At 41.1% G+C, this 27,171-nt stretch overlaps 1 protein-coding gene and 1 long non-coding RNA gene across 21 annotated transcripts in view; one reads left to right on the plus strand and one right to left on the minus strand.

Moving 5' to 3' along the window:
• Positions 1–15,888, minus strand: part of ZMYM2 (zinc finger MYM-type containing 2) — a 107,916-nt gene extending 92,028 nt beyond the window's left edge. For 15 of the 20 annotated variants that reach the window (XR_014256185.1, XR_014256186.1, XR_014256187.1 and 12 more), the window contains exons 1-2: positions 15,535–15,599; positions 14,702–14,770 (exon numbers count right to left, since the gene is read on the minus strand). The gene's annotated coding sequence lies outside the window, so the exon portion shown is untranslated. Of the gene's footprint in view, positions 1–14,701; positions 14,771–15,217; positions 15,413–15,534; positions 15,600–15,707 lie in introns of those variants that run through there. The other 5 variants (XM_082435072.1, XM_082435079.1, XM_082435076.1 and 2 more) reach the window with 3 other exon arrangements.
• The window catches only part of LOC309647637, a 50,774-nt gene continuing 38,318 nt past the window's right edge, over positions 14,716–27,171 (plus strand). Inside the window, exons 1-5 of the long non-coding RNA XR_014256208.1 lie at positions 14,716–14,816; positions 17,336–17,576; positions 24,147–24,820; positions 26,800–26,949; positions 26,984–27,021. This is a non-coding gene — a long non-coding RNA (uncharacterized lncRNA). The remainder of the gene's footprint in view (positions 14,817–17,335; positions 17,577–24,146; positions 24,821–26,799; positions 26,950–26,983; positions 27,022–27,171) is intronic.

The raw sequence follows: 27,171 nt of genomic DNA on the forward strand, positions 1-27,171 counted from the left end.
GGGACACGGGTTCGAGCCCTGGTCCAGGAAGACCCCACGTGCCACGGAGCAACTAGGCCTGTGCGCCACAACTACTGAAGCCCACTTGCTCTAGGGCCCGCGTGCCACAACTACTGAGCCCGCATGCTGCAACTACTGAAGCCTGCGCACCTAGAGCCCATATTCTGCAACGAGAGGCCACTGCAATGAGAAGCCCGTGCACCGCAATGAAGAGTAGCCCCTGCTCAACGCAACTAGAGAAAGCCGGTGTGCAGCAACAAAGACCCAACACAGCCAAACAAATAAAATTAAAAAATAACTGATTTTTTTAAAAAAATGTAAAAGGATCAAAATGATACAGTATCTTTTCTAATCACAATGGAATGGAACGAGAAATAACAGAAGCACAAATGAAAAATCACAAAATAGGTAGAAATTAACACACTTAAACAACCAATGGGCCAAAGAAGAAATCACTAGGGAAAGTGAAGAAATACTTTGAAACAAAAAACAAAAACACAACATATCAAAACTTAAGGGATGCAATGAAAGCTGTGCTCAGCAGAAAACTTATTGCTATTAATGCCTACATTAAAAATATCTCAAATCAATAAACAAACTTTACACCTTAAGAAACCAGAAAAAGAGCAAACTAAAGGTAGCAGAAAGAATGCAGTAATAAAGATGAGTACACAGATAAACAAAACAGAAAGCAGAAAACTAGAGAAAAAAAATAAGTGGTTCCTTGAAAAAATTAACAAATCTTTAGCTAGACTGACAAGGATACAAAATCTCAAATTATTAAAACCAGAAACGAACAGAATTCCCTGGGGGTCCAGTGGTTAGGACTTGGCACTTTCACTGGTCGGGGAACTAAGATCCCACAAGCCATGCAGTGCGGCCAAAAAAAAAAAGAAAGAAAGCAATTGATATGTGAATAGCAGACCAAAAATAAAAAAGTTAAAAAAACAATCAGAAATGAAAATAAGATAGCACTACTGATTTTACAGAAATGAGTAAGAGAACATTATGAGCAATTACATGCCAACAAACTGGATAACCAAGACAAAATGGACAAATTCCTAATACAAACTACCAAAACTGACTCAAGAAGAAATACAAATTCTGAATAGAATTATAACATGCAAAGAGATTGAATCAGTAATCAAAAATCTCCCAACAAAGAAATCAGGACCAGAGGGGTTCACAGGTGAATTCTACCAAACATTTAAAGAAGAATTAACACTGATCCTTCTCAAATTCTTCCCAATGATGCTATGCTCAACATCATCGGTCATTAGGGAAATGCAAATCAAAACCAGGAAACATGTCACGTCCATTAGGATGCCTACTATCAAAACAAACAAACAAAAAGTAACACGTATTAGTGAAGAGAAACTGGTTGGTTGGTTGGTTGGTTGGTTGGTTGGTTGGAAGAAACTTGATCCCTTGTGCACTGCTGATGGGAATGTAAAAAGGTGCAGCAGCTATAGAAAACAGCATGGAGGTTACTCAAGAAACTAAAAATTGAATCACCATAAGATTCAGCAATCCCACTCTGGGTATACTATATCCAAAATAACTAAAATCAAGATCTCGAAGAGATACTTGCATGTTTATGTTCACAGCAGCATTATTCATAATAGCCAAAAGGTAGATGCAACCAAAAGTTCCACGAGCAGATGAATGTATAAACAAAATGTGGTATATACGTACAATGGAATATTATTCAGCATTAAAAAGAAAGGAAATCCTGTTATATGCTACAGCAAGGATGTACCTTGAGATCACTATGCTAAGTGAAAAAAGATAAACACTGTATGATCACACATAAATGATGTATCTCAAGAAGTCAAAAATCATACAAATAGAAAGTAGGATGGTGCTGAGGAGTAAACGGGGAATTGTTTAATCGTTATAGAGTTTCGGCTTTTCAAGATGAAAAAGTTCTGGAGATCTGCTGCACAATAATGTGAATATACTTAGAACTACTGATCTATACAACTTAAAAGTGGCCAAGATGATAAATTTTATGATATGTGTTTTTTTTTTTTTTTACCACAGTTAAAAGTAAAAATTAAAAAAAAAAAAACAAAATGAGATACCACTTCACAGCAATGAAGATGGATTTTTTGTTTGTTTTAATTTGGCTGTGCCATGCGGCATGTGTGTTCTTAGTTCCTCGACAAGGGATCAAACCCATACCCTCTACGGTGGAAGCATGAAGTCTTAACCACTGGACCACCAGGAAGTCCCTGAATGTTCTGTTTTGTTTTAATAAATTTATTTATTTATTTATTTATTGGCTGTGTTGGGTCTTTGCTGCTGTGCGCAGGCTTTCTCTAGTTGCGGCAAGCGGGTGCTACTCTTCGTTGCGGTGAGTGGGCTTCTCCTTGTGGTGGCTTCTCTTGTTGCGGAGTATGGGCTCTAGGTGCACCGGCTTCAGTAGCTGTGGCACGTGGGCTCAGTAGTTGTGGCACATGGGCTCTAGAGTGCAGGCTCAGGAGTTGTGGCGCACGGGCTTAGCTGCTCCACGGCATGTGGGATCTCCTGGACCAGGTCTCGAACCCATGTTCCCTGCACTGGCAGGCAGATTCTTAACCACTGCGCCACCAGGGAGGCCCTGGATGTTATTTTTTTAAAAAGGAAAATAACAAGTCCTGGAGAGACATACAAAAATTAGTTATATGTAGAATTAACATGTGAGCAGTCAATTCCACGTCTAGATTTATTTATATACATATATACAAAAGGACTGAAAGCCAGGACTCAAATGGATACTTGCATACCAATGTTCACAGCAGTCTTATTCGCAATGACCAAAAGGTAGAATGAGCCCAAGGGTCCATCAACAAATGAATGGATAAACAAAATGTAGGCATACAATGGAATATTATTCAGTCCTAAAAAGGAAAGAAATTCTGATATATGCCACAACATAGATGAACCTTGAAAACATGCTAGGTGAAATAAGCCAGGCACAAAATGGCAAACATTTTAAGATTCTACTTATTTAAGGTACCTACAATAGGCAATTTCATAGAGACAGAGGTAGAAGAGAGGTCACTAGGAGCTGTGGTAAAGAGGCACCGGGCATTATGTTTAATGAGTATGGCGCTTCTGTTTGGGAATGATGAAAAGGCTCTGGAAATTAACAGTGGTGATTTTTAAAAAACACTTATGAATATACTTAATACCACTGAACTATACATTTAAAAAAGGTAAAAACGGGGCTTCCCTGGTGGCGCAGTGGTTGAGAGTCTGCCTGCCAATGCAGGGGACACGGGTTCGAGCCCTGGTCTGGGAAGATCCCATATGCCGGGGGGGCGACTGGGCCCGTGAGCCACAATTACTGAGCCTGTGCGTCTGGAGCCTGTGCTCCGCAACAGGAGAGGCCGCGATAGTGAGAGGCCTGCGCACCGCGATGAGGAGTGGCCCCCGCTTGCCACAACTAGAGAAAACCCTCGCACAGAAACGAAGACCCAACACAGCCATAAATAAATAAATAAATTTAAAAAAAAAAGAGTCTCTTATTCTACCTTTAAAAAAAAAAAAAAAGAAAGGTAAAAACAGTAAATTTTATGTTAATACATTTTACCAGAATTTTTTCTGAAAAAAAAAAAAAATAGAAGACACCTCTATGGGGGGAAAAAATACCAAACATACAACAATGATTAACTACAAAGGAAATATTTGCAACTCATATCCTAAAAAAGTGAAGACAAAGAGGTCCTACAATCAATGAGATGAACCAACAACCAGTGAGAATAAAGGACCAAAAAAAAGTGAACAGAGTTCACAAGAAAAGAAAATACAGATGTCTCTTAAATATATGAAATATTTAAGAGAAATCCAAGTTAAAACTCTAAAGGGCCACCAATTTTCTCCTAACACACTGACAAAAATCAAAAGGTTTAACTGTGTACTCTCATAGTGTAAATCAGTGTAAACTGGTACAACTTCTACTGACAGCAACTCAAAAAAATATTTCTTTGACCAAGCAATCCCACTTCTAGACATTCTTCCTACAGATATATCATCTCATGTTTTAAAGAACAAAATGTAGAAGGACATTCATTGTAAAGTTAAAAGACTGAAACACCCTAAATGTCTCTCAATAGACAAATGATAAAATGAATGACAATAAAGACAAACAGTGAAATATTAGGCAGCCTTGGAAACAACTGAGGCAGCTCTCAACATACTTCCATACTAACATGGAACCACCTCTCCCATAAAATAAATGCAAGCAAGGCACCTAACAACGGATAAACACACGCACCGTGAGCACGCACGCACATGCACAGAATAACTCTAGATAAACGGCCAAGAAAACAACAACAGTGGTTTGCTTCTAAGGAAGAGAACCATGTGGATGGAGCGGGGGGAGTCTTCCTTTTTTTTTTTTACCTTTTTTACCTTTCTACCCTTTTCACCTTTTAAATTTGGTACCATATGTATCTATTCTGGTATTTAGTTAGGATTTCATTGAATTTAGAGATATTTGAAGACAAAAGTATTATTATTTTTACATTATTGAAGTCTTCCCATCCAGATATATGTACATCTGTCCATTCTGGTTTTCTCGTATGTCCTACTGTATTATTTTACAATTTCCTTCATAAAAGTCTTGCATATTCATTATAATTGTTCCTATTTCTTGCAATAGTGAAATGGATTTTTCCCATTACATTATAAAATGTTTACATAGCAAAGAAGCACCATAAATAAGGTATAAAAATATACAAAATATATATATTATATGTTATATATAATATATAATGTGTATATATAATATACTTGCAGTCGATATAACAAGAACTGATATCCATACTTTAGAAAGAACATAAATTAAATTGACAAAACTTTAACTATTTGAGAACATCCAGTGTTGTCAAGAATGTGGAGAAACTAGTAGAAAGGGTAGTCAGTACTGTGGTCCAGTGGAAGGCAATTAGGCAGTACCTATAAAAACATGTAATACGCACATACTGACTCAGTAATTCCTATTCTCCAGAATCTCCCCCAGAGAAAACACACATGAACCCAAAGAAACTACTACACGTATATTTCATGCAGCATTTTATATATAACAAAAAATTCCAAATAGACTAAATGTCTACCAACAGAATAGCTAAACTGTTAAATCCACGTCATGAAGTGTATCACACAACAGTTTAAAAAGACCTTTACGTACTAACTCAGAAAAATGTCTAAGACATACCACTAAGTGAAAAAAGCAAGTTGCAGAAAGATACATATACATGTTTTTAAAATGCACATATAAATTTACTTTATTACTCTTACAGGTACATGTTAGTATATGCACAAAAAGGATTTATAGTAATACACACTAAACTGATGCTACCACTAACCTCTGGGGAGTGAGCAAAGGGGACAGGGGTCAATGATAGATGAACACAGATTATGACCTCATGCTGCTTACCATCTAGCCACGAAATCATTTTATAACATATCTTTATCAGAGATCCACAACAATGCTACTCTGGCTTTAGAAGCTGACAGGAATCATTTAATTAACATACTAAAAATCCATTCAAGGGCTATGACAGCGTCTAAACAAAAATCCCTTTTGATCTAGTAAATTAATTAATTAATTAATTGATTCAGGTTAGCTCTAGGGCACAGAATTTCTGGGGTAAGGAATAATCTCTTCTTTCCCATAGGACCAAACTTTAACTGCAATGTACTTTCAAGTAATTTTAACTTTCTTTGGGGATCTCATCCACTCCCATGATTTTAAATAATACCTCAATGTCCCAGAGTCCTTAATTTATCTCAATCAAGATGTTTCAAAGCCCCAAACTGCCTACTCCCTACATCTAGTTATTCAAGCATGCTCTTTCACTCTTTATCTGCCCCTCCTCCAGTCTCTGCCATTTGGGGATGTTATGCGTCTAGCTACTCATACCAGAAGTCTGGAGGCCTTTATTTCTTCTCCTTTCTTCACCTACAGCCATGCCATCCCCAATTCCTATCCTACTTCCAAAATAAATCTTGAAACTGTCCACTTTTAACCATCTCTTCTGACATTCCTCTAGCCCTAGAAATTCATCACCATTTTTCTGCTGGATTACTGACGTCACCTACTATATTCCCCAAACTATCTAAAGATCTTTTTAAAAATTAAATCAGACTACATCAATTGCTTCCTCCGTGGCTTTCCAGTCTACTTCCTATATAAGACTCCTGCCTGATCTAACCCCGCCTTCAGGGCAGGCTCAGTTTCAGCACCGCTCTTCCCACCTTGCTCATTAAGCTTCTGCTGAACTAATGCTACCACATTACCCTCTATCATATAGAACTGAGATTTGTGACCTGCTCTAATACACTGATCAGTAGAATTCAAACATTAATCAGCTGAAGACTTTGGCAACATAAGGACAGGGAAGCAATTATCGAAAATGTTGCCTGTTGATAACAATATATATGCAAAATTATTAGTATGATGAGCAGGAAAAAATCATCATGGGATTATGGGGGAACTTACACTTTCTATGTCACATACTTCTTTATTATTTGATTGTAAGGGCACATTTTATCTTTATAACCAAAATATTAAGAACTGTCTTTTCTGATATGCATACAACTACTCATTTCTGTAGGTCACCGATTATGCTTCATTGCTTACAGTTATTCATTTACATGACTGTCTCCATAATCTGAACACTGAGAATCTACCTTAAAAAAATCACATATTACGCATTTCCTAATTGATTTCTTCTTTTTAAGGGTTTTAAAGCCCAGGTTTAGTTTATAAGTTTGTATTTTGTTTCACATGCCAGCAAGAATCCCTGAAGATTTTGGAAAGTGAGTGATGTGATCAGACTGGGCTTTAGGGATAATTAATCTGGCTGTAGACTGGAGAAAGAAACAGGATGAACGTGCCTTGTAAATATAACTCCCACTTTCTAACAAAATGGACTAAGGTCAAAGTACAAAACAAAACAGGAGAGGGCTAAGTACCTTAGGAAATAAGGATACATAAAGGTCTCTATATTTGAATCTAATGAGGGGAAGTGAAGGAGATCATCAGAAGTATAAGATAATGTTAAGTTCAAAGTCCCAGAAGTCAACAGTTTCAAGGAATATAATAAATTTCAAATCTTACAGAATTAAGACAAAAAAAAGAGGCACCTAAGATTTGAAAATTAAGTCACTAGTGACCTCAAAACAGCAGATTTGGTATAGTGTTGAGAGTGCAAATCAGTGAGTTTCTTTGGAAAAGTACAGGAAAAGGAAGTTTGGGAAAGGTGCAGAGATTCTGGAGGAGACAGCATGTTAGCACACTTAAAAGACTAATGAAGGAGCCGTCAGAGAGAGAAGGCTGTGAACAGGAACGTAATTCCTTCTATCCCATGAGCATTCACTGAGTTTACCGTCCCAGTGGTGGCAACAAATTCATGATGTTTGCTCTATATAAATAGGGAAGAACTGCAGCTGCTGTTAACTGAGCACCTACTATTGGCCAATCACATACTCTGTATTATTTTTTATTTATTTATTTATTTATTTATTTATTTTTGGCTGTGTTGGGTCCTCGCCTCTGTGCGAGGGCTTTCTCCAGCCACGGCGAGCGGGGGCCACCCTTCATCGCGGTGCGCGGGCCTCCCACCGTCGCGGCCTCTCCCGTTGCGGAGCACAGGCCCCAGACGCGCAGGCCCGGCAACTGTGGCTCACGGGCCCAGCCGCTCCGCGGCACGCGGGATCCTCCCAGACCAGGGCTCGAACCCGCGCCCCCTGCATTGGCTGGCAGACTCTCAACCACTGCACCACCAGGGAAGCCCCCAATACTCTGTATTATTTTTAACCCACCTCACAGCAATCTCAAGAAAGCAGACAGTACTATACTTACTTGTCGTATGAGTAAATTAAGGCTTAGAGGTTAAATGACTTACCAGAGACCACAAATTGGTAAATGGTGGAGCAAAAATGGTTTTTAACGGTTTCACTGAGGCATAATTTATATAAAATAAAATTTATTTTAAGTGAAATTTGATAATTTTCAGCAATTTTTTTCCATGATCTCACCAAATTCAAAAGTTTAATAAAATCTGGATACACCTCATATAAATACAGCAAAATCAGACTTACAACATAGGACGCTTTTCCAGATACTGTGTGGTAATTTTTTTTTTTTAATGCAAAAGAAAGTTAGGAAAGGCAAATGAACACTTAAGTCCAAGAGGAAGATAGGACGAAAACAGCTGGGCAAGGACATCAAGGATGGAAAACGTGATTATACAAATGAAGACAACAAGGAATAGTGGCAGTCAGGAGCTTGTGTCATGGAAGAAAAAGACCAACTTCAACACAAGATTTGATGAGCAACTAAAACTGTTTGCAGATATAGAATGTAATGACTTCCTGGAAACAGGACTTCACAGTATTAAAACAGACATACAAAAATAAACATAGAAAGTGAGACAATATTCATAGTAATGAAAGTTGTAAAGCTAAAACAAGTTTAAGTTTAAAGCGACAAATTTATATAACTAATTAAAACAAGAGCAAATTTTTCATTACTTCAGAACAAACAAACAGGACTTCCCTGGTGGTGCAGTGGTTAAGAATCGCCTGCCAATGTAGGGGACACGGGTTCAATCCTGGTCCAGCGGAGGAACTAAGCCCGGGAGCCACAACTACTGAGCCCGTGTGACACAACTACTGAAGCCCACGCGCCTACAGCCCGTGCTCTGCAGTGAAGAGTAGCCCCCACTCACCCCAACTATAGAAAATCTGCACGCAGCAACGAGGACCCAGCGCAGCCAGAAATTAATTAATTAATTATTTTTAAAAAAATAATTTAAGGAAAAAAACAAACATACAAACATGAACATACAAGAATTCAGATACCACGTGAGGGCCAGAAATAATCAAAATAAACTAAAATAATTAAAATAAAACAAGCTTCAAAGAAAAAAATACCAATAGAAATCTAAAACAAAAAGACAAGATAAAAATTTCATTTAACCTAAATTTTTACTTCCACTCTAATATTTCTTTACTTCCACAGAACTGGAAACAAAATTCACTAATCTGATAATCATTGAGGTCACCCCAAATGAGCACTAGCACCAAAGAAACTGCTAGCCAACATTAACAGAACACATCTTTTATGACTACTTGATATATAATAGATGGTATACGATACACAATTTGTTGAATAAGTGATTTCCACAGTGCCCTGATTACTATTCTCAGTCTAGTCCAGCTCAATAGTCCAAAAAACACCACTCTTCCTAGGCAAAAGATATACCTCTTTGAAACGAATGATTATGAAACTGTTCCAGTATTACAAAGTTTCTTTAATGTTTTTAAGTTACAAAACCATAATTTCAGATTAAATTCTTACAATTAATAAAGGAATCTAGACTACTACAGAAAAAGTAACATATACATGGCATTGCTATAAAGTAAAACAACTGAATAATTTGTTTCATTGTATTAGTCATATTTTATAAACTTTCTTCTGTCTGAAACCCCTAACTGCGCATCACAATTTTACTTAAAATATTTACTTAAAAAGTATTTTTCTTTTTTTGGCCGTGCTGCGCAGCATGCGGGATCTTACCCCCATCAGGAATCATACCCACGGCCCCTGCAGCTGAAGCACGGAGTCTTAACCACTAGACCGCCAGGGAAGTCCTAAGTATTTTTCTTATCCAATCAAAATGTATAGTTAGAAAAAAAAATGTTTATTTCAAGAACTATAACAGATCCTTCCCAAAAATTTTAATGAGGTTGCAACAATTAATCCTATTCCTAGAAAATTTATCTTAAATCACAATTTAATATCAGAATCACACTAAAATATTTAATAATTTAAGGATAAAATACTTTAAATTCACAAAAACAAATCTGACCTTCAAATTCACTAGGAACATAGAGAGAAAAATATCTAGAACCCTCTGGAGAAGAGAAATCTGACCCTTGGCAGCCTATTGATATTAAAGAGAATGGCTGAAATTCTCTAACAATAATTTGGTAACTCTTGAAGAAAGATAAAAACAAGATCACATTAATAACACAAATATGTAAAAGTTTGTTTTGTTTTTTTTTAAAGCCAGGACTATCAAATATTTATCCTAATATCCAAAGTTTACTCTTAAATCATTTCTTGATGTCGTAAACATTAACACTTATGGGACATTGATCAAATCAGTAAAAATAAAACCCCCAACAGTCATATCCTTCTTTCAAATTAAAGACCCCAAATTCTTCTTAAATTTTATTACTTGTAATTTTCAATGGAGTGCTATGAAGTTAAAAATAAAATAGAACTAAGAACAAATCCCAAACTAGTCATGTGAGCAAGCAGTTTAGCAAACCTCTCTACACATTTTAACTCTAGACTTTTCAATAGTTCACAAAAATTTATTCTGCAGTTACAAAGTGCTTCAAGTGTTGTGCAAAACTTGATCCAAAAAAATTAATACATTTTAAAATATGCAATAAAACAACAGATATGCTCAAATGTGTTGTAATCCAACTTTTAACACTTCAAGATGACCAACTTACCTTGTTACTAAGTGTTTAGTGCTGGCCTTCATAATTCTCTTCTCATTACTATTTTAATAACAGAAACCTAAGATTACAAAAGTGACTTGTTTAAAAAACAGATTACAGATATAAAAATTTGCAATTCCAACTATGTAAAACAATTTTCTTGCTGGTAAACAACCAAAATAAAAAACTACAGTTGTTACCCAGAGCCCCATAGTTCAAAATTTCTGATTTATCTAAAAGCAACTTTTCTCAGCGACAACTTTATGGGTCTTCCATATTGGAGTTGTCCATAAAAACTCTGAGATTTCATTAGCTTAAAATTCCTGTTCAATTCTAAAATCCCAATTCTATGCTCTGACAGGAACAGAAATAAATTAACCAACTGAAATGAAAAAATGGAAAATGCATGGAATCAACACAATCTCTCTGTGTACTTGTTTCCTAACTTAAAATGCCCTACATAAAATACTGTTAGATAATCCAACCGGAGAAAGCACTTGGGTTTAAGCTCATCTTGCATTGCCTAAAAAAAAACACATGCAAGTTGAATATGCCGAAGTCCTCTTATAGTAAGTGTTATTCAGTAAAATAATATATGTGTGAATAATATTGTTAATGGGGCAGACAGACATGAATGCCTAGAAAAAGATATAAAATTTCTAATTATACCACACCTTTTGACAACAAAGATAGAGCTCCGGCATTCATACACATTCTTTCCATCACAGTAATAACACAGCATCTGACTAAAGGTGAAGATTTCATTTTGTCTCAAATGCATTAAGTTTAGGCACTTTTGTACCTCAAACAAGGGCAACATACAATAAAACTTTTAAGGATATGAACACTGTTGTACAAAGATGGTATGTCAAGCTCCATATCCACACAAAAGTCTGAAACATTCATTGTCAGCATCTGTGTGACATCTGAGTGATTCAGAGATGTCCCACCACATGAGGTACAAAACTCCAGCCCAGGGCTTCCCTGGTGGCGCAGTGGTTGAGAATCTGCCTGCCAATGCAGAGGACACGGGTTCGAGCCCTGGTCCGGGAAGATCCCACATGCCGCGGAGCAACTGGGCCCGTGAGCCACAATTACTGAGCCTGCGCGTCTGGAGCCTGTGCTCCACAACAAGAGAGGCCGCGATGGTGAGAGGCCCGCGCACCGCGATGAAGAGTGGCCCCCGCTTGCCACAACTGGAGAAAGCCCTCGCACAGAAACTTAGACCCAACACAGCCATAAATAAATAAATAAATACTTAAAAACAAAACAAAACAAAACTCCAGCCCATGAGATTATATAAGCAGAACATGGAAAAGCAGAGACCACTCTCTCTTTCCCTCAACTGTTTAAAGAGGACAATGGGAGGAATACATACTATTAAGGATGCATTAAAGAAAGGTACCATAAATATGTGAAGTATTTTTAAATGTCAAAATACTTTTAAGTACATCTAAAAGCACCTAACTCACATTAAGTGTGCAATAAATTTAAGTATAATAAAGAACTTTGATTTAATCAATGTCAATTTAAAATTGTCAGCTTATCTTCATCTTATTGTCTGGCACATTAAAGCACCATTAGTTGGTGTTTTTAAGTAAAAGAATTTTTAATTCTGAGCTAAATCATTAAGGAAAACAAGAACTGCATCCCTTCAAAAACTGGGGGGGTCAGGGGGTAGCAGTTGAAAATCCATGTATAGGGAATTCCCTGGCGGTCCAGTAGTTAGGACTCCAAGCTTCCAGTGCAGGGGGCACAGGTTTGATCGCTCATGCACGAAAAGAGGAAGGAAGGAAGGAGGGAGGGAGGGAGGGAAGGAGGAAGGAAGGGAGGAAGGAAGGAAGGAAGGAAGGGAGAAGAAAATCCATGTATAACTTATAGATGGTCCTTCCTTTTACTGAGTTCCTCCATATCCACAGATCCAACTGCCTACAGATAGTGTAGTACTATTGAAAAAAATCCGGGTATAAGTGGACCAACAATTCAAACCCATGTAGTTCAAGGATCAACTGTATTAGAAAGAACCATGGTTTTCATTAGTATACATGTGTTGACATTACAGGAAAGTCCTGATTATACATTTTGTATGTCCTCATCTCCGAATGTTTACTTAACCAACCAATCGACCTTCCCCCATCAACATCACAAATAAGAACAAAGGAAAAAATTTTAGAAAGGTAAATCTTTTGTGAAAATATGGGGTGATAAAATAAGCAATGCCCATCTAGTTGAAAGATCTAATCCTTGATCCACTATATCTGAATGATCTAATGCCTGAAAAGAGCTTTAAACTCATTACAGAAGTTAGAGTCATTAAAGATACAGTATTTAGGAAACAATTATAGATACTAAATTGCACAGACACACTGAAAAAAGAGAATATATTATTTCTGATTCAAACAGACCCTGTTAGTTTTAAGGCAGTCAAATAATCTAATTGATAACTGTGGTACTACTATTTTTTTAAAAGGTACTCAGTAAGAGTCAAACATTTTGTATTTGTTTACCCACTGTTCTCCATGAAAACAATATACGCTGAGAAAATTGTAACCTTCAATTTTTTTCAGTTTCAATTTCTAAATTTGTAAAACAAGCATATTATATACTTTAAAACAGGACAACACATGGACTTCCCTGGCAGTCCAGTGGTTAGGACTCCAAGCTGCCAATGCAGGGGGCGTGGGTTCAACCCCTGGTGGGGGAACTAAGATCCCACGTTCCACCCCCCGCCCCTTCGTGGCCAAAAAATAAAACAAAATAAAATAAATAAAAAACTTAAAAATAAAATAGGACAACACAGTTGCTGAACCTAGGCCTGTAATCAAACTGGTTAAGTTCAAATCCTTGCTTTACCAAATACTACTACCTGGGTATCTGCCTATGCCTCTGTTTCCTCCTCTACGAATTAGGAATAAAAACACTAGGTTTTCATGAGGATTAAATTACTTAATACATGTTAAAAATTAGTCTGGACATGTGTTGATAATTATAGACTGTAAATGATAGGTACAAAGAGGTTCAATATACTATTCTCACTCATAAATTTGAAAGTTCTCATAGTTAACTTTTTAAAAAAACTTAGCTTACTATTGTGCTGGCATACAATAAGGGCTCAATGCATGCTATTTTTATTACCCTGCAGGCTATTTGTCAAGAGTAAAGGAAATAATACATGAAAGTGCCCGGCACCTGCCTAAAGTAGTGTTCGTTTCATACAAGTTGCCATCCTCACATCATCCTTCACAATCAGTATGCAATCAGTATGTTCATCATCAATTATTTTTTGACCCATTTGGGACTTAACATTTAAGCACGAGCTACTATACTCACGACTCACCTCTGACAGAGATGTGCAAGTTACAATACCAACTGTCAGGAGGCTCCAGAGATACAATTTGTCTAGAATGCTAAAATTCACTGATATTTTGTAACTAATTTCAATTGACGGAAAATAACTCGTTACGTTTACCTTAGTGTCTCGCACATTCCAAGACTATCTTAAAACCAACAAATTGAAAGCAATAAACGATAACCCTCAGATAACACGTTCAAGAACAACTTGAAGACTAAGTTGAAGACTAAGCATCACAAAATATGGGGGACTAAGAGTAACCAGAGCAGCGGACTGGTCTCACCAGCACACTAGCTGGTAAACTAAGAGAACTGGAGGAGTGGACCTCATGCCCTTTCCTAAGCAAACACATCAAAGACATCTACCAACTCATGAACCCCAAGAGTCAAAATTTGTGTTTTACGTCGTACACACAGAGTGAAATCCGTCTTTCTGTTCCTCCAACCCCTTCAATCAATTCTCCATTGTAAAGGAAGAGAAAGTGTTAAAGATGGTTGCACACCGAGCATCAGAAGCGCAACAACTTCACTTCCCGCCCTGGAACTCTAGAGGGCGCCAGCAATATGCCCTCCTTCCCCCACCCCTCCTCCCGGGTAACGTGAGCAGCTGCAGGAGCCCGTCGTCTGGTTGCTGAGGTTGGTATTGCAGCAGGAGAGATGTCTGCAGCGGTGCAAACAGCAGCGCCCACTCCCAGCTGCCTCACCAGCCATTACCCAGGCTGCGCCCCGGGGGCAGCTGCCACCCAGGGGAAAGCTCCTCCCCCTCAAAACAACGGAGACGCTCCGGCCCTACAACCTGACAAGGTCCTCAAGAGCCTCAAATGAGGGGCAAAAGACTCACAATGGGGGTGTTTTCCTCCTCACGTTCTGCCAGAGATGCACCAGGTAGAGATGAAGGCAACTCCTGGTCCTGGGTAAGAGGAAAAATGAAAAATGGATCAAGAACACCTAACCAGGTGGGAGAACCAAGCCCCTTCCACCAGGAGGAGACAGAGAAGGGAATAAGAGGTCAAGGAGGTTCGGACCTTCGATTATTGCTCCCCAGCCCGTGACCAACAACCCCCTCCTACGTAAAGTAGAGCGAAACGGCGTAAAATTTTTATTTGGGACCAAAACCCACGTGAAAGGCAAACCCTGGAGGGAGGAGGCGGAGGGCAGCAGGCCTGCTCCGGGAGGGGGAGGGGGAAGGGCGAGCGCAGCCTCGACGCCAGCGGGGAATCCTATCCCCCGAATCGGCCCACCCAGCGCCGTCCCCATCGCGCCCGCATCCACTCAGGGGCGGGGGGCGGCTCGCGTCACCGCGGGGCGGAAACCCCCCGCATTTGCCCCGAGCTCCTGCCCCGGGCCCGAGACTTGCCCCCCCGCAGTCGGCGACCGGCAGCGCTGCCTCCCCGTCCGCCATTAGAGACCCGGCCAAACAATACGTGCGGAGCCGAGCCGCGCGCGCGCCGGGGCCGGGGCGGCAGAGAAGGGGACCGGCGCGGGGGGCCCGCGCCCTCGCCGCCAAACTTGGGGACCTCGCGCCGCCGCCGAGAGGGTGCGAGCGCGGCCCCGATCACCCACGGAGGCGCCCCTCCCCCACCCCGCCCCACCCCCACCCCCCCCCGCGACCCCCGCCGCCGGCCCCCGCCCCGGGCGGCCCCGAGCGACCCCCGCCGCCGGCGGCCGCCTCACCCGGCCCTCGCGGCCGCGCCCGCACTCCCGCAGCCCGCGGGCCGCCCGCCAAGGCGCCTGGGACATCAGCGGAGCCGCCGGCAGCCTGAGGCCCCGACGCGGTAGCGGCGACGGCGGCCGCGCCGCGGGGCGCTTGTCCCGGGTCGGTGGGAGGCTCCGGAGGCCGCCCTCACCCATCTCCGCCTCCCGGCGCCTCCGCCTCCGCCTCCGCCTCCGGAGGCTGCGCCGCTCCCGGCCACCCCCACTGTCGGCGGCCCTGGGCTGGAGACTCGGCGGGGACAAGCCTCACCCGGTTCTGGCTGCGGCTCCGCGGAACGAACCTCCCCGCCCCCGGCCCCCCCCCTTTCGGCAACACGCGCAACTCCGCTCGGTCCAGTCCCGGCTTTAGCGCTGGTGAGGAGGCGGAGGCTGTGGCCGCGGCGGCGCGGCCCGGCCCGGCAAGCCCCGCCCCCCACGCCCTCACTGGCTGCCGGGGAGGGCGGGCCAGGGGCCTCGGGCACGCCCATTGGCTGCGTCCGCCTTCCTTTAGGACCCCCCTCGAGGGGGTGGTCCGACGCCCTGTCCTTCAGGCGCAGGCCACACCCCTGCACCTCCATTCCACCACCCCCCCTTCCCCGCCCCCACTCCGGCCCGGCCCGTCAGGGTCGGGCCGCTGACTCTTGTGATCGCCGCACCCGCCTCGGCTCGGCCCGGCCCCTGGGGGCCGAGAGCTATCGGGGCCGGGCGGCCCGAGGGCCTGAGCCGGGCCGCCTGACCCTGCAGCGGCCGCGAGCGACGCCGCCCGAGGAGCACCGCGGCCTCGATGTCCCCCGCGCCCTCCCTGTCCAGTGTCTGGGAGCCCCGTGAGGGCCGAGCGGGCAGGGGCTGCGGCGACGCGGGCGGGAGCCGGGGGCCGGGAGGCCGGCGGCAGGGGGGCCCGCGCGCTCCGAAGGCTGGAAGCGCTTCCCCTCGCCTCAGCCCCGTGGGGAGGCGTCCCTCGCTCCCGTCATGGCTGCGGGAGGAGACTACGTCCTCCATCTTGTCGGGGCCGCGGGGGGAACTGGGGGCAACTCCGACTCGTCCCGGGAAGCCCGGGCTGGGCCCCGCCGCCCGGCCGCCGGGACGGCGCCCGCTGCCGGCTCCGCACCTGGCCCCGGCCGGCGCGACGGGGCCCGGGCCAGACGCCGCTCCCGCCTCCGCTGGCCAAGATGGAGGCGGCTGCGGGTCCCCGAGCCGGGCGCCTGCCTGTCGGAAGGGCTGGGCCGCCCCCGGCGGGGCCGCCGCGTCCCGGCCCCTGGGCCTCTGCCCTCGTCGGCCCCGAGGCGGACGGGTCGACCCCGTGGCGGGAGGGAACGCAGGTGCTGGCCGGGCTGGGCCCGGTCGGGCCGGGCGAGTTCCGACCAAAGAGCCACCTGGGCGGCGGGACTCGGCTTTTGTTCGCCGTCTACACCTATGTCCCGTGCGCACGTCACGGGCTGTGCGGGTCCCGAGGTTCCACGTAGGAGGCGAGCGGGGAGGCCGCCCTGGCGGCTGTCGGTGGGACTGCAGCCGACGCTGTTGGGGAGTAAATGGATGGATAAAGTGGACCCAAATTTCAGGATTGCCTGCTAGTAAATAGACGGGTGTTGTTACACTTTAAAGTTCAACACGATGGTAAACAACATGAACTTTTTTTTTTAACATCTTTATTGGAGTATAATGCTTTACAATGGTGTGTTAGTTTCTGCTGTACAACAAAGTGAATCAGCTATATGCATACATATATCCCCATAACCCCTCCCTCTTACGTCTCCCTCCCACCCTCCTTATCCAACCCCTCTAGGTGGTCTCAAAGCACCGAGCTGATCTCCCTGTGCTATGCAGCAGCCTCCCACCACAGTGTTCCATCGCAGCACTCTACAATAGCCAGGACATAGAAGCAACCTAAGTGTCCATCGACAGATGAATGGTTAAAGAAGATGTGGCACATATATACAATGGACTATTACTCAGCCATAAAAAGAAACGAAATTGAGCTATTTGTAGCGAGGTGAATGGACCTAGAGTCTGTCATACAGAGTGAAGTAAGTCAACATGAACTTTTTAATGAAGTTATAATCATCCATGAAGGTCTCAGTAAAGACCGACTTTATAGAGACGCCACTTAGCATAGTCTAGTAGAAAGTGAGATTCATTACAAATAAAACAAGTAGTCCTCACACCTATGGCTAAATGCAATAAATATACTGCTCTTTATTTAAATTGGAGGATGTCCAATATGTATTTAAACCCACTTTCTCAAAATGGCATCATTTATTTTTCTGCATTTTATTTCTTAATTATAAAATTTTTCAATTTTTGATAAAACAAAATAACCTTGTAAGACTCTGTGTATTACACAGTACTGTCCTACATTGACATTCTCAATGTCAGTATCTTCACAACAGAAATGTCCTCTATTACCAAATGCAGGGCAACACTAATCACTCCGTAAAAACTTACAGTACCATCCCCTTTCTGTCGCCATGTACCGTTGCAGTTAACTTCTCTTCACTGAATTTATAGTTAGTTAGAAGGCTTAAGTAGAGGTACTTCCAAATAAGCTCTGTCATAGACTTAAGTGATAAATTGGATTGCTGCGTGCTGTTCAATTTAAGGAAGCTCTATACTGCTACTAATTATGAAATTATTGATGTTTTATAATTAATTAACAAGACTAATAATTACTGTAGTATATATTAGTCACATTTTGTATTCATTCAAATCCATTTGTGCATGAAAATGTTCACTGGGTTACCTACATGATATCAGGGAGAATTTTAGCTGAGAGTTGAAAGCTGGGGGAAAAAAAGGTTTTGTGTCATAATTTAAAGAAAAACTACACTTAATTTTATAGAAAAGTACTTATAACAATAATTATTTGAATGTTCACAACAAAACTATTCATAATTTCCAAAAGGTAGAAACAACCCAAATGTCCATTAACTGATGAATGCATAAACAAAATGTGGTAGATCCATACAGTGGAATATTATTCAGCAGTAACAAGGAATGAAGTTCTGACACAGGCCACCACATGGGTGAACCTTGAAGACATGATGCTAAAGGAAGTAAGCCAGACACAAAACACCATACATTGTATGATTCCATTTATGTGAATTATCCAGGTGAGGCAAATTTATAGAGATAGGAAGTAGAATATTAGTTCCCTAGGCCTAGGGAGGTGAGGAGTTATAGCTAAAGTGTATGGAGTGTCTTTTTGGAGCAAATTGATTGTAATGATGATTGGACAGCTCTGAGTATATTAAAAACCATGGAATTGTTCACTTTAAGTGGATGAATTGTATGGTATGGAATTATAACTTGATAAGGCTGTTACTAAAATTGTGTGTGTGTGTACGTGTGTGTGTGGAGTTATTCTGTACTAACCACAAAAGCATACTAAGCTTTGCAGGAAGGCAACATGAAGACTTGAGCAGAGGACTTGCATTTCAAATACTTGTTTGGCCACTCAAACCCTTGAGCAAGTTATCTTCTAAGGCTCAGTTTGGCCATTTATAATATATAGTATTGCAGTGTTGTAAGGACCAAATAACTCCTATGAAAGCAATATACAAATATTAGAAGTTGCTAAGAGATTAGATCTTAAAAGTTCTCATCACAGGACTTCCCTGGTGGTCCAGTGGCTAAGACTCCATTATCCCAAGGCAGGGGCCCAGGTTCGATCCCTGGTCAGGGAACTAGGTCCCACATGCCACAACTAAGAACTCGCATGCCATAACGAAAGATCCCGCATGCCACAACGAAGACCTGGAGCAGCCAAATTAATAAATAAATATTTTTTTAAATAAAAAAAATCCTCATCAGAAGAAAAAAATTGTAACTGTGTGGTCATAGATGTTAGCTAGAGTTACTTTGGTGATCATGTCACAATATATACATATATCAAGTCATTATGTTGTATACTTGAAATTAATATAATATATGTCAATTATACCTCAATACAAATAAGTGTTAGGTACAATTGTATTTTTGGAAACCAAGAGCTCACCAGTAATTGAGATGCAATATAACAGCTTAGGAGGCAGGCTGCCCAAGTTTGAACTTGCTTTACCCACAACGAGCTGGGTGATTTTAGGCATATGTTAATTTTTTGAAGAACCTCCATGCTGTTTTCCACAGTGGCTGCACCAATTTACATTCCCACCAACAGTGTACAAATGTTCCCTTTTCTCCATGTGATTGGTAGCCATTCTGGCAGGTGTGAAGTGATATCACATTGTGGTTTTGATTTGCATTTCTCTAATGATTAGCAATGTTAAGCATCTTTTTGTGTGCCTGTTGGCCATCTGTAAGTCTTCTTTGGAAAAATGTCTATTCAGATCTTCTGCCCACTTTTTTTAAATTAATTTTTATTGGAGTACAGTTCATTCACAATGTTGCATCAGTTTCTGCTGTACAGCAAAGTGAATCAGTTATACATATGCATATATACATTCTTTTTTAGATTCTTTTCCCATTTAGGTCATTACAGAGTGTTGAGTAGAGTTCCCTGTGCTATACAGTAGGTCCTTATTTGTTACCTATTTTCTATATAGTAGTGTGTATATGTCAATCTCAATCTTCCAATTTATGCCTCCCCCACTTTTCTACCCACTTTTTTTTTGTCAGGTTGTTTGTTTTTTTAATATTGAGCTGTATGAGCTGTCTATATATTTTGGATAATAACCCCTTATCAGTCATATCATTTGCAAATATTTTCTCCCATTCAGTAGGTTTTTCATTTTATTGATGGTTTCCTTTGCTGTGCAAAAGCTTTTAAGTTTAATTAGGTACCATTTGTTTGTATTTGCTTTTGTTTCCTTTGCCTTAGGAGACAGATCCAAAAGACTATTGCTATCATTTATGTCAAAGACTTTTCTGACCATGTTTTTTCCAGGAGTTTTATGGTTTCTAGTCTTACAGTTAGGTCTTTAATCCATTTTGAGTTTATTTTTGTGCATAGTATGAGAAAGTGTTTTAATTTCATTCTTTTACATGTAACTGTCCAGTTTTCCCAGCAACACTTATTGAACAGACTGTCTTTTCTCTATTGTTTATTCCTGTCTCTTTGTCATAGATTAATTGTTCATAAGTGTGTAGGTTTATTTCTGAGCTCTCTATTCTGTTCCATTGATCTATGCATCTGTTTTTGTGCCAGCACCATACTGTTTTGATTACTGTAGCTTTGTAGTATAGTCTGAAGTAAGGAAGCATAATTCCTCCAGCTCTGTTCTTCTTTCTCAAGATTGTTTTGATTGTTTTCTTAACTTCTCTTCCTGATAGTTCATTGTTAGTGTATAAAAATGCAACAGATTTCTATATATTAATTTTGTATCCTGCAACTTTACCAAATTCATTTGATGAGCTCTCTCAGTTTTCTGGTGGCATCTTTAGGATTTTCTATGTACAGTATCATGTCATCTGCAAACAGTGACAGTTTTACTTATTCCTTTGCAATTTGTATTCCTTTTATCTCTTTTTCTTGTCTGATTGCTGTGGCTAGGGGTTATGAAATTTTTTGATCATGACAATCACTAGGATATATATTATACATGGAGACATAGTACAAACCCACCTTCATACATAATTACATATCTGAATCAAAAGTTTCATATAATTGTTACATTTACTACCTTAGATGGATTTTAATATTTTCTATTCTAATCTATTTAAATCTAGTCTATACTGTTTTTTGTTTTGTTTTTTGTTTATTTGTTTGTTTTTTAATGAACAGTGGTTCCAGCCCACCAGATTGACTACATGGCTTACAAACCGTGGTTTGAAAAACATTATTCTAGAGAAAGCAAATCATGGATAAATTAAGATTCTAAAACAGAAGTGAAAACACAAGATGATACTGAATACTGAGAGTAGTCTGGAATGAACTATAGGTTGAAAAACTCATTTTTAAAAAAATAGAGATTTAAGTTGCCATTCTTCCTAATATATGAAATACTTATTCCTTCCTAAAAAAAATGCTTTACATTTGATGAGACTGAAATGCAGCTGATGAGCAAGTCTCTGGACAAGCATTGTAATGATCTGGAAGAGAACACAGAACTGACATTCATCAGCTCTGTGACCCTGGACCTTCTGGAGCCTCAGTTTCTCCTTCAATAAAATAAGGGAATTGTGCATAATATGCTCTTGAAGTAAAGTCCACTTTTTTTTTTTTTATAAATTTATTTATTTATTTATTTATTTTTGGCTGTGTTGGGTCTTCGTTTCTGTGTGAGGGCTTTCTCCAGTTGTGGCAAGCGGGGCCACTCCTCATCGCGGTGCGCGGGCCTCTCACTGTCGTGGCCTCTCCCGTTGCGGAGCACAGGCTCCAGACACGCAGGCTCAGTAGTTGTGGCTCACGGGCCTAGCCGCTGCACGGCATGTGGGATCTTCCCGGCCCGGGGCACGAACCCGTGTCCCCTGCATTGGCAGGCGGATTCCTAACCACTGCACCACCAGGGAAGCCCGTAAAGTCCACTTTTATCTTCACAGTCTTCTCATCCCTCAGGATCCCAGTGTCTCCTCCAGCCCCTCCCACTTTCCTAACTTATTATGAAGGTTGCCTTCCTCTCAGTTCCTGTGGCTTTTTTATTATGAAATAATCCAATGTTTACCACTATATATGTATGTATATATACATATATATGTGTGTATGTGTATATATATATATATATATATATATATATATATATATATATTTATATGTATATTCTTTTTTTTTTTTTTTTTGGCCACACCACGCTGCTTGCAGGATCTTTGTTTCCCAACCAGAGATCGAACCTGCATCCTCTGCATCAGATGCACGAAGTCTTAACCACTGGACTGCCAAAGAAGTCCCATACCACTATATTCTTAAGAAAGAATGCTCTTCGCTCCACCTTACCTGTTTCACACTTGAGTACAAGGACCCACCATGTTTCTCATTTTATCTCCCAGGCAGCATTGCCCACCCAAGTGCCTTCTGAGCTTTAGCGGTCCTGACTGCAACCAGAAGCAAATTTTTAAAAAGAAAATTATATTCAGTGATTATGGAGGTCCTCTCCAGTAATTAAATTCTATGATTTTTATAAAATCATAAGCTGAAAATAATGATTTAAAGCTTAATTTTTGCCCATTTAAGGGTTCCTTATATTATCAACTTTCTTTTTTTTTTTTTTGAGTTTCTGTACTAGGTAGCTATTATTCTCTAAGAGATTAAAACCTAAAATTAAGCAAGTCTAACGGTTTTGAATTTAGCATACTTTTAAAAATATTTTTCCTGGGCTTCCCTGGTGGCGCAGTGGTTGAGAGTCTGCCTGCCAATGCAGGGGATACGGGTTCGAGCCCTGGTCTGGGAGGATCCCACATGCTGCAGAGCAGCTGGGCCAGTGAGCCACAGATACTGAGCCTGCGCGTCTGGAGCCTGTGCTTTGCAACAAGAGAGGCCGTGATAGTGAGAGGCCCGCGCACCGCGATGAGGAGTGGCCCCCGCTTGCCACAACTAGAGAAAACCCTCGCACAGAAACGAAGACCCAACACAGCCAAAATAAATAAATAAATAAATAATTAATTAATTTAAAAAAAATTTTTTTCCTACTTCCATAGTTAATAAATTCAGTCAGTGACAAAAGCAAAAAACAAACAGTAACAACAACAAAACTTGGAAAACCTGTGCAAAAAGTGCAAAAGAAAAAGAAAATTACCTGTAATTCTTTACCCAAGGATGGCTATTGGTAACATTTTTTTTCAACAGACTTTTTTTTTTTTTTTTAGCAGTTTTAGGTTCATGGCAAAATTGAGCAGAAAGTACAGAGTTCCCATGTACCCACTGCCCCTACACATGCACAGCCCACCCCACTATCAACAGTGTCCACCAAAGTGGTGCATTTGTTGTGTCAATGTGGATGAACCCACATTGACACAACATACTCACTCCAAGTCCATAGGTTACACTAGGGTTCACTCTTGGTGGTGTACATTCTGTGAGTTTTAACAAACGCATGATAGCATGTATCCAACATTATACCATCGTAAGAATGGTTTCCTGCCCTAAAAATCCTCTGTGTTCCACCTATGGAACTCCATCCCTGTAACTTGTGCCAATCCCTGACCTTTAGTGAAAAGGTCTATAGTTTTATATTTTCCAAAATGTCATATAGTTGGAATCATACTATGATTCCAAAGGCTGGGTAAACAGCCTTTTCAGATTGACTTTCTCCACTAACCAGTAAGCATTTAACATTCCTCCATGGCTTTTCTGGCTTGACAGCTCATTTCTTTTTAGCGCTGAGTAATATTCCATTGTCTGGATGCACCACAGTTTATTTATCCATTCACCCACAGAAGGGCATCTTGGTTGCTTCCAAGTTTTTGGCAGTTACGAATAAAGCTCCTGTAAACATCCATGTTCAGGTTTTTGTGTGGACATATTTTCAACTCATTTGGATAAATACCATGGATCAAAGTGAACTTTTGCACTTCCACTGGTAATGATGAGAGTTCCTGGTGTCCACATCTTCATCAGCATTTGGTGCTGTCAGTGTTTTGCAGTCTCACCACTTAATAGGTGTGTAGTGGTCTCTCCTTGCTATTTTACATTGTTAACATTTTGATGTATCAATATTTTTCCACAGAATGTCTTCAAATATTTATATCACCAATAAAAAATGTCTTGTTAGAAGTGAAGAAGAGATTCAGTAAAAAACTGGTGATATCTAGAAGAATAAAATCATCATTGAGGACTTCCCTAGTGGCGCAGTGGTTAAGAATCCGCCTGCCAATGCAGGCAACACGGGTTCGAGCCCTGGTCGGGGAAGATCCCACATGCCACGGAGTAACTAAGCCCATGCGCCACAACAACTGAGCCTGTGCTCTAGAGCCCGCGAGCCACAACTACTAAGCCGGCATGCCCCAACTACTGAACCCATGTGCCACAACTACTGAAGCCTGCATGCCTAGAGCCCATGCTCCACAACAAGAGAAGCCACCGCAATGAGAAGCCCCTGCACCACAACTACAGAAAGCCCGCAAGCAGCAACGAAGACCCAAGGCAGCCAAAAATAAAAATAAATAAATTGAGAAAAAAAACCTGTTTAAAAAAAAATCGTCATTGAGAATAGGATCATCATCTCTGTTTTGTTGTTGTCAGATAGGTAAAAAGATTTTAAGATGAGATGCATACAGTGGAGACTAATATGTAGCTACAGAAGACTTGCGCTTTGGCTTCCTTCTACCCTAAAACAGAAATCATATCCAAGGATCTATCCATGGAAAAGTGGGACCCGGAATGACTGCATACTCATGACAGGTAGAGAAATTAAAAAAAAAAAAAAAAAGACATGCTTATTTTTTATGTGTGATGTGATATAAAATGGTTGTGGGAAATGCTTTTGAGACGCCATATCTATGTCGATAAGAAAGTAATTTTGAATTCAATTGTCATTTTTTAAATGTAATAAATAAGAATTGTAATCAGGGTTAGAGTCATCAAGCATGATAAGACAGAAAAGTTTTATCAGCTAATGCTTAGTGGTACTGTATAGCACAGGAACTATATTCAATATCTTGTGATAAACCATAATGGAAAAGAATATGAAAAAGAATATATGTGTAACTGAGTCACTTTGCTATACAGCAGAAATTAACACAACATTGTAAATCAACTATACTTCAATAAAATGAAAAAAAAAAAACCCTAACGCTTAGTGGTAGTAACAAAAATTAGTCATTGTTATAGCATTGTGTGGAACTTTTAAGATTTAAAAAAATTAATTAATTTATTTATTATTTGGTTGCACCGGGTCTTAGTTGTGGCACGCAGGCTCCTTAGTTGTGGCATGAGAACTCTTAGTTGTAGCATGTGTGTGGGATCTAGTTCCCTGACCAGGGATTGAACCTGGTCCTCCTGCATTGGGAGTGTGGACTCTTATTATCCACTGAGCCACGAGGGAAGTCCCTCAGATCTTTGATGTTCATTCCTTCCACAAATGTTAGCTGAGTGATGCCAGATACTATGATAAGTGCAAGGGATAGAACAATGAATAAGACAGATATAATCCCTAGCCTCATAGAGAGTATAGTCTACACTCGATTAGAAAGATCTGACAAACACTAAAATGAACGAAAATGAACATGAATAAAATAATTACAGTTGAGTGCTCGGAAGGAATTAAACAGAGCTTCTTAACAGGGAATATCAGTGGAGACCTGTGCTACTGGTCGTGGGAGACCTTTCTGAGCAAGTAACATTTAAATTGATATCTGCCCTAGGAGCAGCCATTAGAATAGCAAGGGGAATATTGTTCTAGACTGCCGGAAAAGCAAGAATTAAACCCATCCTAAGAAGTGGAGATGAGCAGGGTGGAGCGTAGTGGACCAAGGGAAGCAGTGACACCTCCTGAGCAGGCAGTGCCCAGCAAGAGCAGTTCAAGGAGGGTTTTGTAGGCCGTACTAGGAGTCTGAATTTTCTTTTCATGCCTGGAGAAGCCATAAAGAGGGTTTTTAAGTGAAAAAGTTATACAGTATGATGTGAATGTTAAGCAGATAACCCTGGCCACTTTGTGGAGGATGGCTCGAGGGCAGCAAGAGCAGAATTTGGGAAGCTGATTTGTGGTCTGGGCAAGAATTGGTGCTGCTGGCCTCAGCAGGGAGGTAGAGCGGTCAGTAGGTTACACTGAGATAGAAGGGTGTGGGGTGCAAATGCACACTGAAAGTTACTTCTAAGACGTAGGAGGGACTTCCCTGGCAGTCCAGTGGTTAGGACTCCAGGCTGCCACTGCTGATCCTACAAGCCGCGCTGCGTGGCCAACAACAACAAAAAAGACTTAGAATCTAGTTTAAAGTTTAGACGCAAAGACTTTCTGATATTAAAGTGTTAGCAAATCTGATCAATTTTGTTCAAGAAAAGATGAGAAGATTCACACACACAAAAAGCTATCTATCAAGAAGAGCAGCTGATAGGAGAACAAGAAAGTAATCCTAATTTGAATTGACTGGATTTTTGAAAGAAATATAGTCCAAACTTTTGTAAGTAAAACGTTATTGAGCGTTCTACTTATGAGTGCTTTTTACTTTCTTTTTCCACAAACTTGGAAAAACAGCTGTTAGGAATACATTAATGCTTCTGAATACAAATAAATAACTGTTATTTGTAACTAATTTCAAAGCTGTCCAAGTTCTGTTTTTCTAATTTATTTTCATATAATACCATAATAGTTCTTTATAATATTAGAAATAAACTTGAAGCGTTTTTTCTTTCATTTTGTTCTTGTTTTATGTGTTTTTCAGTTAACCGAGCTGCCCTGGAGTCGCCCAGCTGCCCAGGTGTATATACAGGATCACCCAACTGCCCAGGTATCTATCTATCTATCTATCTATCTATCTACCTATCGTCGCCCAGCTGCCCAGGTGTATATACAGGATCACCCAGCTGCCCAGGTATCTATCTATCTATCTATCTATCGTCGCCCAGCTGCCCAGGTGTATATACAGGATCACCCAGCTGCCCAGGTATCTATCTATCTATCTATCGTCGCCCAGCTGCCCAGGTATCTATCTATCTATCTATCTATCGTCGCCCAGCTGCCCAGGTGTATATACAGGATCACCCAGCTGCCCAGGTATCTATCTATCTATCTATCGTCGCCCAGCTGCCCAGGT

Source organism: Balaenoptera physalus, assembly GCF_965194825.1.
Source record: "Balaenoptera physalus genome assembly, chromosome: 18".
Taxonomy (NCBI): Eukaryota; Metazoa; Chordata; class Mammalia; order Artiodactyla; family Balaenopteridae; genus Balaenoptera; species Balaenoptera physalus.